The sequence below is a fragment of the Theropithecus gelada genome, chromosome 4 (assembly GCF_003255815.1).
Source record: "Theropithecus gelada isolate Dixy chromosome 4, Tgel_1.0, whole genome shotgun sequence".
In the NCBI taxonomy this organism is placed as follows: domain Eukaryota; kingdom Metazoa; phylum Chordata; class Mammalia; order Primates; family Cercopithecidae; genus Theropithecus; species Theropithecus gelada.
Genome location: NC_037671.1, coordinates 105,920,835 through 105,928,848, shown reverse-complemented (window position 1 = coordinate 105,928,848; position 8,014 = coordinate 105,920,835). Strand labels below are relative to the sequence as shown.

The 8,014-nt window shown below is 43.2% G+C and overlaps 1 non-coding gene across 1 annotated transcript; it reads left to right on the top strand.

Moving 5' to 3' along the window:
• Positions 1-449: 449 nt before the first annotated feature.
• LOC112623923 lies at positions 450-556 on the top strand. Its single transcript, XR_003119272.1, has one exon. It is a non-coding gene; the product is annotated as a U6 spliceosomal RNA (small nuclear RNA).
• Positions 557-8,014: the final 7,458 nt, after the last annotated feature.

Genomic DNA, 8,014 nt, shown 5'->3' with positions numbered 1-8,014 from the left:
TTGGCTGCTTTTTCTTCCCCCTGCTGTATTGCGGGGGCTTCTGAGACACTGACTTCCTTGGCCTCTCACTCAATCCTTACCAGATGGGGGCTTCTTTTATATGCTTGCAGAGCCTCTGGTTCACACCCAGGGAAGTGAAGCATAGTTCCCTCTGCACCCAGTTCTTCTTTCACTAAAATGGGTTTTTATTGCCCACCCCCCAAACTCAAGCAAGGCCAATGGTAAGGACAGGATTTGGGACTGTCTCCAAGACATTCATTAATATCTATTTTAATCTCTTCTCACAATTCTCTCCCCTCAGACATTCCAGGTCTTAGATGACATGACTTAAATTAGAAAGATGTCAAATATCCCCAAATTAACTTATAAAACTAGTGCAATCCCAGTTAAAATCCTAGCTGTATTTTTTTTTGTAGATACTTGATATACTTATTCTAAAATGTGTAGGGGTTCTCACTGTGGTAGCACCTATACTAAAATTGAAATGATATGAAGAAGATTAGCGTGCCCTCTGTGCAAAAATGGCTTGCAAATTTGTGAAGCATTCCATATTTTAAAAATAAATAAATAAAATGTATAGGAAAAAATAAGTTCCACAGGGAGCTAAATCAAATGGTACAATAAAGAGGGGAAATTGCCCACCAGATAGCAAGACACCCTACAAAGTTGTTTTGAATGTGGCAGTTGAGTGGAATAGATGGTTCACAGGTAGCTCTGCCCTTGCCTGTGAATTTCGTACAATGTCGAGTTGGCTCCACAGTTTAATTAGGGGGTGGATGGATTGTTTAGTAGATGGTGATAGAAAAATAGGCAGAGAAAGAAAGGATAGAGAAAATTAAAGTAGGATCCATATCTAACCCCACATACAAAGGAGTTTCCAACATACAAGAGACCTAAATATGAAAGATAAGATCATAAAGTTAACAGGAGAAAAGCATTGCGACCTGGAAGGGGTAAAGAAATCCTTAAATAAGACTTTGAAAGTACAAGCCACAAGACAAATTGATAGATCGGATTACATCAAAATTAAGTATTTCTGTGAACAAGTGACATTGCAGTTGAACTGAAGAGATGATGACAGTTTGGGAAGAGATTATGAGGTCTAAAAGTGACAAAGGGGATGAATATCTAGAATATACAAAGAACTCCTGATAGTATCCCAGAAGAAAAATGTGTGACATATTCAGGCAATTTACAATCACTCAAGGCTGTGTAAGGCTGTAAGGCTATTACACAGCTATTAGCATAGAGAATTTAGAGAGCTCGAGAATGCCAATGCTGGCAGAGGTGTGGGAATAAGGTTTTCCTGCTGCTGGTGGGAGCACAGGTTGGAGAAAGATCTGGCACTAGCTAATCAAATTAAGTGTCTACTCAGGGGCATAGTTCCCTTAGAAATTCTCACACAGGTCCATTAAAGGGGTATGTAGAAGCAGGGGTCAATCCAGAATTTGTGGGGCTTGAAGTTTATATAATTTGGGGAACCCTGTTATGATATTGTGATATAATAAATAAAACACATTTGGTCCCTGCCACTGGTTCCTGACACCTGACTCCTAAAACCTTTGGAATCTCCAAAGAGATAAGTGTCTTTTTGTAAGCAAATGAGATGACTGGTGGCTGGGAGCTCCTAGATAGCTGTGGGATGGAAGCTGGTCGCCAAAAGACCAAGGCATGATTAGGGAATTGGGACTTTCAGCTCCAGCCCCCAATGTCCAGGTTGGGGAGAGGGACTGAAGGTTCAGGTGATAGCTGATGGTCAATAATTTAATCAGTTATGTCTATATAATGACTCCTCCATGAAATAAAAACAAAAGGACAGGGCTTGGATGAGCTTTTGGATAACAAAACATGTGGAGGTACCTGGAGGGCATGCTTGGAAAGGGCATGGGAACTTTGTGCCCCTTCCCACATACCTTGCCCTGTGTGTCTCCTCCATCTGGCTGTTCATCTGTATCCTTCATGATATCCTTTATAATAAACGGATAAACATAAGTAAAGTGTTTCCCTGAATTCTGTTCACCACTCTGGCAAATAAATCAAACCCAAGGAGGGGGTTGTGGGAATCCCAATTTATAGCTGGTGGTCAGAAGCACAGGTCACAACCTGGGGCTTTTGATGGGCATCTGAAGTTGGGGGTAGGAGCAAACTTGTGGGACCAAGCTCTTAACCAGTGGGATCTGATACTATCACCAGGTAGACAGTGTCAGAATTGAACTGAATTAGAGGACATCCAGCTGGTGTCTGCTGGAGAATTGCTTGGTACGTGGAGAAATAGCTCATCAAAGAAACGTTCTATGTTGTGTGAGTATAGGAGGAGAAAAAAATAGTTTGGCTCTTTTTCCCCTCAGACCTGTTTAAGAAAAAGAACACAAATGATGAATACACAATTAGGTATGGAGCTTTGGAAGAAGCTTGTACAAGTGAGAAGCCCCAAAGCTGGAGCTTTATCAGCCTCTCTGTGGATTAGCCTCAATTTATGGGGAGGTTCTTGGCAATGTTGTGTGTAGAGTGAGGAGATGAAAGCTTTTAAGCCAATTTGGTTATCACACCTCTCGGGCTCATTGGGATAGATAATTGATGATACTATCTCAGCCTTCTCTTTAATACTAAAACATATACCTAAACCTAAAAAAATAGTCCTCAAGTAATGGGCACCCAGATCTCCAAACTGGCTCAAATAATCTCCTATCACTAAGGCTAAGGGCTGCTGGGTGTAAACATGTCAGACCCATAGAGATAGGGTTAGGAAGTCCTCACGCCTCTGGCGAGGCAAGATCATTCAGTTATACTTGTCGAGAGAAAATATTTTGCAATACTTCCAAATTTGTTTATTTATTTTTAGACATGCCTGTCTACTAAGGAGAGCGTTTGAAAAAAGAAGCTCCATGAAATCTTCTGGATGTGCTGGAGCTTGCTCCACTCTGTGAACTGTGCCCCCAGGGTGTGTGCTGAGTTCACCTGCCCCAGCCAGTTTTCTGGGAGGAAATCTCCAACCTATTTCTAATGAGGGGCAGTGAAAGCTGGAAACACTGGGCTTCCCTATGATGTAAGGGACTCAGAGAAGAGGAAGAAGCTAAAGGAGCATCAGTCTCTCCTGAGTGGAGCTAGTTCTAGAGATGGCTACTGTAGGGGATCAGAATATGCCACCCTAAAATTTGTACTTTGGCGTAACGATTATTTGAAGCTGAAGACAATTGAAAACAGCGGACACCATAAAAACACTCTCCTTCCCCCACCATTTGCCTAGAAGTAGGCTTAGATGCTTAATCACCAGACTTTTTTCTGTTTTGTTTGAGACGGAGTCTCGCTCTGTCGCCCAGGCTGGAGTGCGGTGGCGCGATCTGGGCTCACTGCAAGCTCCGCCTCCCGGGTTCACACCATTCTCCTGCCTCAGCCTCCTGAGTAGCTGGGACTACAGGTGCCCACCACCACGCCCAGCTAATTTTTTTGTATTTTCAGTAGAGACAGGGTTTCACCGTGTTAGCCAGGATGGTCTCAATCTCCTGACCTCATGATATGCCCACCTCAGCCTCCCAAAGTGCTGTGATTACAGATGTGAGCCACCACACCTGGCTTTTTTTTTTTTTGATTAGCCCAGTGACAGCATGAGGGGAATCTATACCACAAACCTTACTAACACAATCCTGACTTTCTATTAGTTTCCCTCATATATTTATCTTCCCACAGTTTTCTGCCCTTGTGTCTTAGTCTGTTTCCTACTGCTATAACAGAAGCCGCAGATTGCATAATTTATAAAGAAAAGAGATTTATTTGGCTCATAGTTCTGGAGGCTGGGAAGTACAAGGGAATGGCACCTGCATCTGTCAATACTCATTCCATGGTTAAAGAGAGGAAGGTGGAAGTGAGTGTGTGAAACAGAGAGAGAGGAAATCTGGCCAAACTCATCCTTTTTATCAGGAACCCACTCTCAATAACTAACCTACTCTTGTGATAACAGCATTAATCCATTCATGAGGGTCGAACTTTCATGACTTAATCACTTCTTAAAAGCTCCACATCCTGCAATAAATTATTTTTAGAGATGGGGTCTTATTATGTTGCCTAGGCTGCTCTTGAACTCCTGGGCTCAAGTGATCCTCCCACCTCAGCATCTCAAAGTGCTGGGATTACAGGCATGAGCCACCATGCCTGGCCCTGCAATAAATTTCAACATGAATCTTGGAAAGGACATTGAAACCACAGCACGTTGGAATCCTAAAATCCTTTCCTTCGTCTCATCACTTCTCTACAAATTTACTGTTCTTTGTTAAGATGTTATATAAGCCCCAGCCTCTAACCATCCCTTTGACTTGCTCATCACCGAGTTCCTTCTGTGAGGATGTGCATTGCACATGTTAATAAACTCTGTTTTTCTCCTGTTTTTTAGACTGTCTTTTGTCAGTCTTATTTGCAGGCCCCCAGCTGGAGAACCCAGGAGGAAGAGGAAAAAAGTTTTTTCCTCCTCTACACTCCCCATGCATGACTACAGAGTGAGGAGGAGGCAGCAAGCTCTGTGACCCCAACTGCAGAGCAGAAACAGCAATGAAAGGACTGATGATCCAACAAGGACCAAGCAACATTTATGCAGCTATGGTCAGTGTGAATCTGGCTTGTTTGATGCCCAGAGTGAATTCATTTTTATCAATCTTCATCTATACAACAAAATTATCTTCAGTAATAATCATAAAAATGGAATAGATAATAACAATGTCCAGGAAAAAAACAGTCAGTAAATGTTAAAAATTGAACTTCATATATACTGTTATGCCAGAAAAAAAGAAAAAAGAAGTGAAATAAATATTATAGTAAAATAAAAAGAAATAGACAGGGAAGACTTATACCTACATGTTTGTTGTAGTCTGAGATAACATTACAGTTTACAACAAATAATAATAAAGAAAATTTCAAACTAAAAATATATTATGTCCAGGCATGGTGGCTCACACCTGTAATCCCAGCACTTTGGGAGTCTGAGGCGGGCAGATCACCTGAGGTCAGGAGTTTGAGACCAGCCTGGCCAACGTGGTGAAACCCCTTCTCTACTAAAAATACAAAAAAATTTAGCCAGGCATGGTAGTGGGCACCTGTAATCTCAGTTACTCAGGAGGCTGAGGCATGAGAATCTCTTGAACCTGGGAGGTGGAGGCTGCAGTGAGCTGAGATTGCACCATTGCACTCCAGCCTGGGCAACAAGAAAGAAACACCATCTAAAAAAAAAAATATATATATATATATATGCATTTAAAAATTAGTGAAAAATGTCATGTGTGAACTAAAATTTGTACTTGCAACCAAAAATGGAGGGGAACGGGGAGTGACTCTGCATAATGGGTATGGAGTCTCCTTTGGGAATGATGAAAAGTTTTGGAACTAGACAGAGGTGATGGTTGTACAACATTGTTAATTTACTAAATGCCACGGAATGTACACTTTAAAATTGTTATTTTTATGTTCTAGAAATTTAACTTCCATTCTAAAAGAGTTTTAAAAATACCATACCTTGAAGTGCATGCTCTGTTTCACTGCTACATTTTAAAAAATACAAATAAAAACTACAAGTGGTTACGTGGAATGGCAATATTGAAGCAACTGAAGTTCTATTTCTTTATCTTTATAGTCATTGTTTTCTCTTTGTTTCAGCGCATTACATAAAGGCAGACATATATAGTACCCAGGAGATGGATAAACAACTGCCTTGGTGGAAACCCAGACAAACTCTGACCTTTCTGGGCTTATCCTGGTGCCACTGAGACTGTGTAGGTGAGACTGTGTGTATTAGGAGACAGTACGACTAACAGGGAGTTCCAAAATTCGCTTTCATGTAGAGAACAATGCATATCAATGGATAAGTAATACAATTTGCCAATTTGAAGTTTACATGTATTTAATTAAAACTCACAGAAACTGTTTAGAATTTAAACCCAAAACCTACGTTGTGAGGAAGGCGTTTTATCACAGCCATTATGTAGAATTGCCCATTTGTGGGCAATTGTCAGTTCATGGGCTTTTCATAAAAAGTGGATTACCTTTTATTTGGTTTTATTATTGCTTATAAACCTCTACTGTCTGCACCTGTAGCAAAGCATGCATCTGGCTCCCCTCCCACCTTCTCACCTTGGAACACCACCAGCTGTGGGCATCTACGTGCAGCAGGAAACATCACTGAGTAAGCTGGACTACACGTCAAGGGCAGACACTGCACTGTCCATCCAGCCTGCTCTGAACTGGCCCTGGGAAGGCGTGTCTGGAGAAGCTGTGTTGGAAGGATTAGAATAATACACATCTCCACACGTACTCTGCATGGGCTGCCTGAGAAAACTGTGTACCAGGTTGTGTTAAGAGTTGGAGAGTACATATGCAGGTTTTAAGAGCCTGTTTTTCTGTGCCCTCTTCAGGAAGATTTAAGTGGATCCTGCTATAGAAAGGTGCATTCATGAAGGCTGCCTGCAGTGGACCGAGTGGTCATTCCACTTGGGGTCAAGATGGGGTTCATGACAGAGCAGGTAACAGGGCACCAAGGAGGTGCCCCTGGCCATACTGGATGGAGTTCAGGACAGAATCCAGTGACAAGGAGGAATGGAGTACCTGGTCAGTGCTCAAGACAGAGTCTCATCCTTTTTTTGTTTACTTTTCTTTTTTTCTCTTTTTTTTTTTTTTTGAGACAGTCTCACTCTGTTACCCAGGCTGGAGTGTAATGGCATGACCTAGGCTCACTGCAACCTCCGTCTCCTGGGCTCAAGCGATTCTCCTGCCTCAGCCTCCAGAGTAGCTGGGATTACAGGCGCCCACCACCATGCCCAGCTAATTTATTTTGTGTGTGTATTTTTAGTAGAGACAGGGTTTCACCATGTTGGTCAGGCTAGTTTCAAACTCTTGACCTCAAGTGATCTGCCTGCCTCGGCCTCCCAAAGTGCTGGGATTATAGGCGTGAGTCACGGCGCCCTGCCAGCCCATCCTTACAACGTGCCCATCATGCCAACATGATGGCATGTTGTAAGTCCATGTTATGTGTGTGCCCGGTGTGTGTGTGCGTGTGTGTGTGTATGATGTGTTGGGAGGTGGCATTGCTGCTTCAGCTCCCTGGGTTCACCCCAGCCTCAGAGCACCAGGTTAAAAACAACTCAAAAAATTCTAGCCACCATCTGCTGGGGCAGCTGAGGCTTCTGGTCAGGGGCTCGGTCTGCAACAAAGGAGCAGCTGAGCAGAACTGGACCAAGTTACCAGCCCCTAGAGAAGCAATGAATTCCGGCTCAGGAGTTGAGAGCTATTTACTGGTAACGTTTTACCTGGTCTTACAATTGAAGTTTGCCTATCAGGTATGGAAAAGGAGAAACCCTCATGAGCCAATGTGGAAAAGAGACATTTTGTGGCCCCTTTGGGGAACTCTTGACTGTGGCATGGATCTATGGCCTGAAACGGTAGAAGAAGAAAACAAAGGAGAAATTTGGCATCAGGTTGGCAAGAGTCTTGAATGCTTGCCACGGAGTTGGGGCAATGGGGAACAATAGAAGGTTTGTAAGCAGAAGAAAGGGGGAATGAAGGGTTTTAGAGATACAACTCTGGAGGCAGTGAAAAGGAAGAACTGGGGAGGGGAGATGTTGATTGGAAGCATCAAGACCTGTTATGAAAGTGCCTGCAGAAGTCCTGGAATAGATAACAAGGGCTTGGGCTGGGGGTACAAGAATGAAAGGCCCAGCTAGATCCCTGCTAAACCTAGTGTGAAGCTAAACAGATCAACGCACTCATCAGATACAGCCATGGCGGGGTCTATGGCAAGGCATAGAAAGCACTTCAACCGACATGATGGTCAGGGATGTCATACAGAGATGCTCCCTGAACTGCATTCTGAAGGATGATTCAGTGAGCTAGGCAGGAAGGCACCAGGCAGAGGGAGCAGCACGTGCAAAGGCATGGAGACCCAGGAGAGCATGGGGCCTTTGACCTGCAAGAGATTTCCTGTGTGTGACTGCTATATAGGGTAGGTATGGGTAGGGGAGTGTCAGCAGGAGGCTGA